This window comes from Elephas maximus, chromosome 10 (genome assembly GCF_024166365.1).
Source record: "Elephas maximus indicus isolate mEleMax1 chromosome 10, mEleMax1 primary haplotype, whole genome shotgun sequence".
In the NCBI taxonomy this organism is placed as follows: Eukaryota; Metazoa; Chordata; class Mammalia; order Proboscidea; family Elephantidae; genus Elephas; species Elephas maximus.
In genome coordinates this window covers 10863825-10875410 of record NC_064828.1, presented here as the reverse complement: position 1 = coordinate 10875410, position 11586 = coordinate 10863825, and the positions used below count along the sequence as shown (strand labels likewise).

Genomic DNA, 11586 nt, shown 5'->3' with positions numbered 1-11586 from the left:
TAAGTGCACTGGAATCATCTGAGGGCATGTTAAACTGTGGGTTGCTGGGCGCCGCCCCCAGAGTTTCTGCTTCAGTTGATCTGGGGCAGGATTTGCAAGTATTTGTATTTTTAACAAGTTCCCAGGTGATGGTGCTGCTGCTGATCTAGGGGTCACACTTTGAGAACTACTATGCTAGAACTCTCTGCCCCCATAACATTTGGTCATTAATTAGGAATTTTCACCCAGTCAGTAATATCCTAGACCAGTCTTGAGCCATCAGTCAAAGTTATGCTATCTGGAGATCCCGGCCAGGCCAGGCATGGAAGACTCAAGAGTGGGAATGCCTCCTGACGGGGCTGCCTTGGCTGCAGCTCAAAGTACCCTAATCTGAGGAGGGGTGGGTTTATCAGGTGTGCATCAGGCGTAGAAGCATATGCGCTTCTGAACACCACCCTTCGTATGCAGAGCTGACACCACTGACCAGCCACGTCAGAACAGCCGGGGATCTTGCATTAATTCAGCTTCACAGCGGACACGGAGAGCAAGCAGGAGGCACACAGGTTGGCATCTGAATCCAGGCTGTACCACTTCAGAGCTCTGCGACCTGAGCACCGCTGCACAGAAGCTCACTTTGCAAAGGGAGATTCAATTCAGGGGTAAATGTCTGGGGCAGGTTAATACCTTAGATATTTCTTTCCTGCATTTTCCCCTCATTGTTCCTCTTCCCTCCAACTTTGAGCCGGGGCATTCTTGCCTCAGGGTGAGGACTGAAGATCCGAAAACCAAAACCCATTGCTGTCGAGTCAATACACAGCAGAACTGCCCCACAGGGTTTCCAAAGAGCAGCTGGTAGATTTGAAGTGCCGACCTTTTGATTAGCAGCTGAGCTCTAAACCACTGCACCACCAGGGCTTAATCTGAAGACAGCACTGTTCAAAATGTAGTTGGAGGCACTGCATCACCTGGGAGGGATACAAATTCTTGGAACACACCCCAGGCCTACTGAACCTGCATCTTTGGGAGTGAGATCACCCCAGGCCTACTGAACCTGCATCTTCAGGGTGAGATCACCAGGCCTACTGAACCTGCATCTTGGGGGTGAGATTACCAGGCCTACTGAACCTGCCTCTCGGGGGTGAGATCACCCCAGGCATACTGAATCTGTATCTCGGGAGTGAGATCACCCCAGGGCTACTGAACCTGCATCTTTGGGGTGAGATCACCCCAGGCCTACCGACTCTGCACCTCTGGGAGTGAGATTTAGGAATCTCCGAGTTTACACAGTAACCACTTCAGGCTATTCTTATTCCACAGTTTACACACATAACCTCTAAACAGGTAACTTCAAGGCTAAAGTCTGAGAAGCTCAGGACGAGAATAAAGACTTTCAAATTATAGGAGTCAAAGTCCAGGTGAGACAATAGTGCGAAAGCCAGCATATGTTGTATATACAGTGTGTTGGGAGAGAAAAGGTTTTTTTTAGCTTGGGAAACTGACCAGAGAGTTTGTGTAGTAGCCATCTCTACATCAAAAGGAAAACGGTTTGATCAGAGGGAAGGAGAAGGTCAGACAGGGAGGAGATTGGAAGTTAGAGACTTGCAATGTTTTAAATTCCCTTTTCGAATACCCCATTGGGAACCAGCTTGAAAGAGTTAGCTAGGTCAGTCAGGCTCCCCCTCTCAGGAGCTTGAAGGACGAGACTGAGGAGAGTTAGAGTTAGACGTGCACGGGTGAGAGGGGTCAGTCGCACCCGGAGTTACTGAGGGAGTAACGTGCACGGGTGAGAGGGGTCAGTCGCACCCGGAGTTACTGAGGGAGTAGAGATGGATAGGAAGCCAGTCAGGAGAGAGACAGGAATGCTGAAGAGAAAGCCAGAAAGAAGCTGAGGAGAGAAAGAAGGGCAAGTGCAGGGCCAAGGGGATTATTATTGCGTGCTAAGGACCCTGAAAGGAAACCCTGGTGGCGTAGTGGTTATGAGCGCCACTGCTAACCAGAAGGTCGGCAGTTTGAATTCACCAGGTGCTCCTTGGAAACCCCAGGGGCAGTTCTACTCTGTCCTATAGGGTCCTTACGAGTTGGAATCGACTCCTGGCAACGGGCTTGGTTTTTTTTTTTTTTGTAAGAGCCCTGAGAAGGAGCGAGGCCAGCTTCACAGGCAAAGAGTCAGAGGAAAGAGTCATGGCTTGCCCAATCCCATCAGGCTAGTCCTGAGGGTTGTCCCTTCTCCAAGCCCCCCTTCGACCTTGCTCTGCTCTCTACTGATGCTGGGGAAGGTTGTATCTGGTCTCGTCCAGGGTGCCATGGCTCAGAAGGAGGCCTGGAGAAAGGGCCTGGGCTGAGTTGCCTGCAGTTTTGGGCAAGCCGGGCATGTCTCCGTGGCTCTTGCAGAGTTGCTCGTTCACACCCTCACCCACCTCAAACCACCTCGGACACCCACGGTAAAGTCAGTCTCTGTGTAAGCTGCTTTGCATTAAAAAAAAAAGAAAGAAAGAAAAGAGAAAAAGCCTCCATAAACAACTACTTGCTTTGCCATGAGTCCAAAAGGACTTGATGGTGCCCGGTTACCATTACTGCACATTTTGATCAAAGATTCTGTGGAAGAATCCTGAACAAAAGGGGAGAATGCTGAACAGAACTTTAACTTCTCCTAGACTCTAGACTTTCCGGAGCTGTGGAGGGTGGTTGAACCCCGCGAGCTTTTGCCCTGTGATAATCTTTAAACCTTGAACCAAAAATATCCCCTCAAGTCATCTTAAAACCAAACAATAGTTAACTAGTAAAAAAGATCTGCCTTGAGCATTTTGCTCTTTTAAGAACTACTTGTATGGGATCAAATTGACAATAGCAACTCAAAAGTTTACATAGTAACCTGAGAGGGCAGTGAGTTTATGTTAACGGAGAGGGACAACTCAGAAAAGGAGGGTGAGAATGGCTGCACAACTCAAAGAATATAATCCATGTCCCTAAGCGGCACATGTAGAAACTGTTGAACTGGCGTATTTTTGCTGTGTGTATTTCCAACAACGACAACAAAATAAATAAAATTTAGGAAAAAAAAGTTATTTTTCCTCTTGACTGGAAAATTTCCACCTAAGAGCCTTTCAAGATTGGCATCTAGGACAGGTAGTCAGGTGATGTGGGATTCCGCGTTGCTCGCAGGGCCCTGGGGACATCATTTCACCAGCCTCAGGTGTCGGGCACTCACCTTGCTCCAGGCACCTTTCTAAGCACGGAACACACATCATTTCACTGAATCTTCACGACAGACCCTGAGGTAGGTGGCCCCCTTTCCCTGCCAGATCACACAGTCCCAAAATCAGCAGAGCAGGGGGGCGAGCCTAGGGGTCCAGGTGAACAGGAACTTGCTAGGCCTTCTCAAGATCTCTCCCAGTGCCAACACCTCTCTAGCACTGAGTCTAAATGAATTCACAAAAGTCTGGCCATGGGAGCCATCACTGTTTCTCTGATCTTGGGTGCTAGGATGTCCCGGGTGGCCTCACCTTACCATGACATATGGGAAACAGCTTCCCCTGCCTCCTGCAGCTTCCCTTAAAGGGATAACAGGGCAGCCACAGCGGGGACAATGGGTCTCACCACCAGGCTGTACTTTTCTTGAGGGCAGAGACCCTGTTTTCTTTACCTAGCACAGTACATGGCACAGGGTAGGTGCTCCTTAAATGTTTCTGAATGATTAAATCTGGTGATAAATCCTTTTGCAAAGACTCATGTCATAATTCCTCTCTAGCATAACTAGCCTTAAGGTTTTTAAGTGTTCGTTTATCCAACGAATATTTATGAGTGTCTCCTGTATGCCACGGAGCCCCTGGGGGGTGCAAACGGTTAAGCACCCAGCTACTAACCAAAAGGCCGGGATTCAAATCCACCCAGAGGCACCTCAGAAGAAAGATTCCAAAAGGTTACAGCCACTGAAAACTCCATGGAGTACAGTTCTACTCGGACACACATGGGGCCACCAGGAGTCAGAATAGACTCAATAGCAAGCGGTTGCCGGTACTGCATGCTAGGCACTGCCAGATGCCAGCAATGAGACAGCCAGCCCCTCGTGGGGCTCCAATTTTGTGGGGGAAGAAAGAATTAATTTCCCAAATGCACGTGAAATGACAGCTGTGATAAACTTCCGGAAGGAAAGGGTCACGAGACTGTGAGAGTCTAAGCAACAGGGACTGCCCAGGGTTTAAGGAAGGCTTCCTTGAGGAAAAGGTTGGCACAGGGATCCATCCACCCACACACCCATCCATTAGAGACCATGTTCCCCAGGGACCGCATTTTCGAATAGGCACGCAGACCTGTATTCAGTGGTTCAATGTCAACAATTTAGAGGCCACACTGTATACCCTTTCAGCTATCAAAAATAAAAATTATGAAACCTACTGTTGGCAAAGCTATAGGGAAATAGGTACAAATTATGTATAGTTAGCATCACCGTAAGCTGGTTCAGCTTTTCTGGAGAACAACCTGTTAATATGTGACCAGAGCTTCAGACATTTTATCCCAGGAAATATTCCAAAAGAAAATACAGGCTATTTATCATAACAAAAATTGTTTTAAAAAGAAAACAAGCTAATATCCAATAAAAGGGAATACTTTAATGAACTTTAATGACTTAGTGTATATGAGATGCAATGCGTCCATTAAAAGTGAAAAAGATGTGGAGGCCCTGATACGTGGAACTGTGTATATGGAAGGTTAATTGAGGAAAGTAGAATACAATATAGAACACTCATAGACACTAGGACTAAATAACAATTGAGTAACTTACATGAATGAGGATCAGGAGTTTAGGGAGACACATTTTTATCATATAAACATAACTTTATTTTTATTATGTAACTTTCATTCTGAAATAATTTCAAACTTATACAGAAAAGTTGCAAAAATAGTGCAAACTTCTAAATCCTCCCCTCTCCCAGATTTCCAACTGTTAACATTTTGTCACATTTTATCATTCCGTCTTATTTATTGTCATGGATTGAATTGTGTCCCCCCAAAATATGTGTCAACTTGGTTAGGCCATGATTCCCAGTATTGTGTGGTTGTCCTCCATTTTGTGATTGTAATTTTATGTTAAAGAGGATTAGGGTGGGATTGTAACACCCTTACTAAGGCCACATCCCTGATCCAGCGTAAAGGGAGTTTCCCTGGGGTGTGGCCTGCACCATCTTTTATCTTACAAAAGATCAAAGGAAAGGGAAGCAAGCAGAGAGCTGGGAACCTCGTACCACCAAGAAAGCGGTGCCAGGGTCAGAGCGTGTCCTTTGGATCCAGGATCCCTGTGCAGAGAAGCTCCTAGTCCGGGGGAAGATTGGGGGAAGATTGATGAGAAGGCTGACAGAGAGAGAGAGCCTTCCCCTGGAGCTGACACCCTGAATTTGGACTTTTACCCTATTTTACTCTGAAGAAATAAATTTCATTTTGTTAAAGCCATCCACTTGTGGTATTTCTGTTATAGCAGCACTAGGTAACTAAGACATCTATCATCATTTTTTATTTTCTGAACCAGTTGAGACTAAGGGGCAGAAATGATGCCTCATTATCCTTACATGCTTCAGAGTGTAGCCCCTAAAAGACAGGACAAGTTTTTAATTAATGAGATTCATTTTTCTACAAATCTAAGAGTAGAATAATGAGATTTTCTACAACGGGGCGGGAGAAACTAGTACCTGGGAGATGGTGCTTTCTCACTTTCTGGCCATCTCCAGTTGGATGGAAGATCCACAGGCCGTGGGCTCAGAGGGCAGGGGGTGGGGTTCAGGATAGCCGAGAAGGAAGATTTCCTGAGGAAAAGGCCAAATGCTAAAACAGCCTAGCCAGCAGCAGGGGCAACCCTGTCTATACTTGAAAATGTCTCCAGTCAGCACCTCTCTGGCTGTGGGATCTCTTGTCCCAGTGGAAAGAAGGCTCCTTGTCTCAGGTGGTGGTTCTGTCACTCCTCTGCAAGCTCCCGTTCCCCGAGGCCCTCCATAGGGCTCTGGCAGGAGAGCCTGAGGCTGTAATGACAGCAGGTGCTAATGGGTTATAGCTCTTTATGGGCCAATCCCGATTGTTCACATATACTATCTCCTTTGATATTCACACTTCTGTGAGAAACAGGAGGCTCTGAGACATCCTGGGGAAGTGCTCTGTGCCCCCCTCCCCCCACAACACGTACACCACGCTTCCAACGACTGTCCCTCTGGGCCCCTGCTGTGCTCCTACAAGGGCCCTGGGGTGAGGTCACACTCCCCAGTAGGCGAGGAAGCTGAGGTCACAGTCTGTTCGGTACTTGTTCCTGAGTCATTGCCTGGGGCTGAGAAGGGGAAGCCCAGCCTTACTGGCTGCAACCACACATCCTGGCTCTGCTGGCCCTGGGGGATCCTCACTGTCCTCCCAGGGCTGGCAGTGCTTGGGGTCCAGGGTGCTGCGGGTGGCAGTCAGTTGTGGAGCCAGGAGCCCTCTCCCCGCCCCTGCCCCTCGGAGCCTGCCTGCTGGGTTCTGTTGGGTGTGTGGTAGTTTTGCAAATCCTCTGCCCATGTCAGGCCACAAGTACACACCCAAGGTCTTCATGTCAGCCATCATCACTGTGACCCATAGATCTTGGCTGCTTCCTACTGAAAGCCAGGTGACATTCTGGAAAGCCCACACGTCCTTGTATGGAAACTGGAATTTCCCCAGTAAAGAGGCTTTGGCAACTCAGGCCAAAGGAAGGTCACACTGGTAAGACACCGAGAATGCGAGGGAGGAAGCACAAGACCTGTCTGGACAGTCTGGGGTTCCTGGAAGGGGAGGTGGCAGGAGAGCTCTTCCATTTCCTCAGACAGGACCCTGACACACCCAGGGAGCGGCTGACTGCAGGTCGGTCCCCTTTACACCAGGTGTCCCCATTACAGCAGTGGCTCTCCAACCTTGGCTACACTTTACAATCCCCTGATGTCCAGGCTGCACCCTGATTACCTCAGTCGGAATGTCTGGAGTGGGGCCTGGGCCTCAGTTCTTGCTGAAGCCCGCTGGATATGTTCAGTGTGCAGCCAAGATTGAGAACCACTAAAAAACCCAAAAGCCTCACACCAGACCTTTGTTGCAGCTTGGGACGTGCTGTCCACCTTCCGCATCTGTGGAGATCCTGCTGTCCTTCGGGACTTGTCCCAGTTGCCCCCTCTTCAGTGACGCTTTCCTTCTCTGTTTCCTGAACCAATTAACTGCTCCCCACCCGCCACTGGAGCACTGTGCTTGGGCGTGTGGACCAGAGACTCCGGGTGCGAACCGTACCTCTGCTGCTTGCTAGTGGTGCCATCACAGACTCCTCACCCTCTGAAAGCCTCAGCCTCTCCGTCTGTAAGGCGAGAATATTAATGAAAGTGCGGCCTTGTAAGGCTGGCCTCAGATTGTGATAAGCCATGTGAAGCTCAGGAAGTGCTAGCTGTTTTCTTGTAAAAGTATTCTTGAAAGTCTTGTCTGTACCTCCAAATGTAAACTTTCTTGAGGGCAGAGCCAGTGTCCCCCAGCCTTGCGCTCCGCGCTTTGTTGATACAGTGCCTCGGTGCTTTGCACACAGTGAGTGCTCAGATATCTGATGAACGGATGGGTCAGATGGCCATCTTTTTGTAACAGGAGGGCTTACCTCCTAATTTAACTCTGGGCTAAATTCAGTCAGCTACTGATCTTGTTTAGGAATTCATTCCTTTATTGAGTGCTGACTGTGTGCCGTCCTCTAGGAATTCAAAGACAGAGACACAGTGTCCTCACTGAGGAGCTGAGAGTCTGCTGGGGGATGCAGACTCACGACCTCATTTCCTTCATTATGCTGTAAAAGGGGTGCAGAAACAGGCAGCACCCTGAAGAGAAAGGTGAGGAACAAGGCGGGGTGGGGTGGGGAGGAGAAGGAGGAGATGGGAGATGAGCTGTGAGCTGGGTCTTAACCATGGGAAGAAGCTTGCCAGGTGAAGCAGGGAAGAGCATCTGAGGCAGAGGGAACTGCACCTATAAAGCCAGAGGCTGAGAGGGAGCAGTGTGATCTGGGGACGGTATGACACGGCAGGAAAGGCATGAGGTCCAAGTGCTGGATATGCAGCTTGTGGCCGGAATAGGGGAGTCTTGAGGGCTGTGCTAGGAGACTGGGACTTTATCCTGCCACCCGAGGCGTTGCCTGTCATGTGTGTGAGTGGGGAAGGTAAACAGAGCACACCTGTGCTGACTTCCTTCTTCAAGGCCCACCTGGCTGCCACTCCTTATCAAGGGGCATGAGCAATAGGCGAGCTTGGACTCAGAGTGGCTGTGCAGCTCCTGCTCCTGGCCCCTGCCTGGGAGGGCCTGTCAAGCTCTGTTTCCACTCCTGGGTCAGAGGATAGATGAAGGAGAGTGGGTGTGGAGGAGGTGGAGGTGATTCCCGTGAGTTCCATTTGTTGTAGGCGTATTTTCAGGCCCAAACCAGGAAGAGCTGGGCAGCCTTGGCAAAACAAGAAGGGCAGCAGGGTGAAGCGGAAGGGTCCTGGGTGACTGAAAGTCAGAGACTGGCCCTTGATGTTTATTTGGTTTCCATCCTGGCTCTGCCCTGCCCCTCCTTCTGCTGTGATGCCTTGGGTATTAATCCTCTCTCAGGACCTCAGTTCTGTCACCTGTAAAATGAAGGGGGTGGACCAGGTAATCTTTCAACTCTGAAACCAAGGAAGGAGGAAGCTCAGGGGAGCAGCATGGGATTTTGTGGGTAAATTACTGAGGGTGGGGACGCCCGGAGAGAACAAAGTCTCTTCTAGAGGGGCCAGGAGCCTTTTCAGAGCGGGCGGGGGACAAGACTCACCTCCTTGCCTGCCCTCAGCCTGGTTTTACCAAGGCCTGGCAGGTACTGGGCTAAGGGAGTTGGGGAAGTGCAGTTTCTCCCCTAGGCCTGACAACAGGAGCAGAGGCCCCTCAGTGGGGCACTGTGGAGAAAGTGCTAGGAGGCCCCAGTCCTCTTGGGGGTCACAGAGGCAGCATGGTGGACGATAGTGGAGCTTCAGCCAAGGCTTCTGGGCCAAGAACCTGGAGAAAAGACACAGATGGCAGACACAGCAAAGACCAGGAGGCTTGGCGGCCAGGTCCACCACACCTCAGCAGCCACACCCCATTATGCTGTCCCGAGGGTCCCAGAGACCCACCCCTCCTCACATGCTTAGGAACATTTCCCTAGGCCTTTATTAGCACTCAGCCCCAACCTTTACTGAATATATGAAATCAAGGTAAATTGTTTTACAATAAACATTTAAAAAATGCAAGCATGGCTTGAGAGGACCTACCAGTCACCCAGGCAGCAAACATTTACAGAGCACTCACTTTGCCAACCCCCAAGGTTCGGGACAGACCCTGTCCTCGGCATTTTCCCAGGGCTGAGAGCAGGAGCCCATGGAAGCACACAGGAGGTCCAGGAAAAACAACCAGGAGAGAGAACCTTGGCTGAGGCCTGGAGGACTAGGGAACTCAGCCAAGTGAGAGAGGAAGGGTATCTCAGGGAGAGGGAGCAGCATAGGCAACAGCCAGGAGGCAGGGACTGTGAGTAGTTCACGGTGGTCACAGCAGGGAGTTGAGGGAGAGGTGTTCCTTTTCCTGAACTCATCACAGTTATAATTCAGTACTGTGCCCACACTTAGTATCTGCACCCTTTAGACCTCCAGCCACGGAAGGGGAACAGTGTGCCTTGTATTCACTCCGGGATCCTGGTTCCCCGCGCAATGCCCAGTGCACAGTGTTACAGTGGTGTTAAATGTACAAGTAAATGTGAAATAATTCTCGTGTTTCTGTGGCTTAGATGAGAAAGGGCTCTGAAGCCATGCTAATGTTTGGACATTATCCTATAGGCAATAGGGAGCCACCAAATGTCTTAAGCAGGGGGAGGACACAGTCAGCTTTGTGCTCTAGGAACCTCATTTGGTTTTGGCCTGGAGAATGGTTGGAGGCAGAGTCCAGGTGGCAGATGGTGGTGACCGAAATTCAAGCAGCCGCTGTAGAGGTGAGGGCTGCACGAGTGTGGGGAGGTTAAGGGATGTGAAGCTTTTATGCCCTCTCCAGAAAGTCCTAGCTGACGAACTGAAGGTAAAGGTGCACAACCCCAGTGCAAGGCCCACCTCTCCCAGGAAGGCTCCCAGAGAGGAGGTGGGAGGCTCGTTCCTCATTCAGTCCTACTCATTCTCTCCTTGACAGTGACACAACCACCCACCAGCCACTTGCCAGCCAAATCCAAAACTTGCATTTCACCTTATGCCAAACGTCAGACCCATGTCGACTCTTTTGGGTGACTAGATGTTAGTAGTCAGGGAGAAGGAGGTGCCAGGGAAGTTGCCTAGGCTTCTAGCTGTGGTAGCTGGGCCCTTGATGGTGCCTCTGCCTGAGATGGGAGCCTGGGAGGAAGGAGCAGGTTTGGAGGGCTAGGTGGTGAGCCTGGACATGCTGTGTTTGAGGACCTGTGGGATATTTCCAGAGTGAGATATAAATTTGGGTGCCTCCAGCGATAGAAGATGCTGGAAGCATTAGGAGTAAGTGAGAAGAAAAGGCTTAGAGGGATTGAGGCAGACAGCCTCAGAGCCCAGCCCTTCTAAGAGACACTTGCTTTGGCTCAGCCCCCTGCACTGAGCAGAATAAGCTGTGCTTTCTTCTGAAATGGTCCCTGACGAGATGACCACAGAAAGGGCCACAGACGGCCTCAACCGACCTCTGAGTGCAGACTTAATATCCTGATGAAGGAAAATCAGCCTCTTCTTCCATCCCAGGGGATAGAAGCTTTGTCTAAAAAATGTGTATTCATCCCCAAGCTCTGAGCAGCCTGCGTGAAGGTCAGTCCTGAATATTGGTGGTGAATTTGCATTTCTTGTCTTAAACCCAGGATTAGGGAGGGGCGGAGGAGCACCAGGAGCTTCTCCCTCAGAAGCCTGAGTCCTGCCGACTTCCTGTTCTCACTACCCCCTCACTATTATCCCACTAGCCGGGGCGGGGCCACAGCCAGGGGCCTGGGAGACGTACCAGAATGGTGGAGCCTTCACTGAGCCTCAGATCCGTGGGCTCAACTTCTGCCATGTTCGGGGCTCACCTCACTTTTGAGGTCACAAGAATGCAAAATTCTGTGGTTTCCCCTCTCTGACTTCACAAGAACTTCCTGCCTGCTATACTTTCTCCTCAACCCAGTCGCTTATTTCATTTCTGCGAACTAGTCTTGTGACCTTCCTCTCAGCCCCAGCCTTCCTCCTCTGAACTGCCCCTAGATCCGTTCTGCCTACCTAATAGGCCAGCCAGTCTTTACCGGCTGTGCCCTGGGTGGGGTCTGTGCCTTGGGTGGGGTCAAGGGTCCTTCCCTGGTTTCCTGGGCATGGCACCTCCCTTCTCTTGCTCTTCCTCCCTGCTTCTCCCCCAGAGCAGGCAGTAGGGGGGCTGGCCAGCCACTGCAGATCTATGTTAGCCCAACTCTGCCCCAGGTGCATCAGGGTGATCAGTGGTGTCACTAAGGGGGTGTGAGGGTGGCACCAAATGACCCCAGGGTCCACGGTGGGGGTGGGTGGGCCAGCATCACTGCAGGAGGTACTGCCAAGACATCACTAGGGTTGGTGTCACCAGTAGTTATGAGCTCAGCTGCTAACCAAAAGG

At 50.4% G+C, this 11586-nt stretch overlaps 1 long non-coding RNA gene across 1 annotated transcript; it reads right to left on the bottom strand.

The window, feature by feature from the left end:
* Positions 1 to 7044: 7044 nt before the first annotated feature.
* On the bottom strand, positions 7045 to 11073 carry LOC126083961 (uncharacterized). The gene is made up of 3 exons (XR_007518893.1): positions 10969 to 11073; positions 8777 to 8997; positions 7045 to 8594 (listed from the first exon to the last, which is right to left on the bottom strand). It is a non-coding gene; the product is annotated as an uncharacterized LOC126083961 (long non-coding RNA).
* Positions 11074 to 11586: the final 513 nt, after the last annotated feature.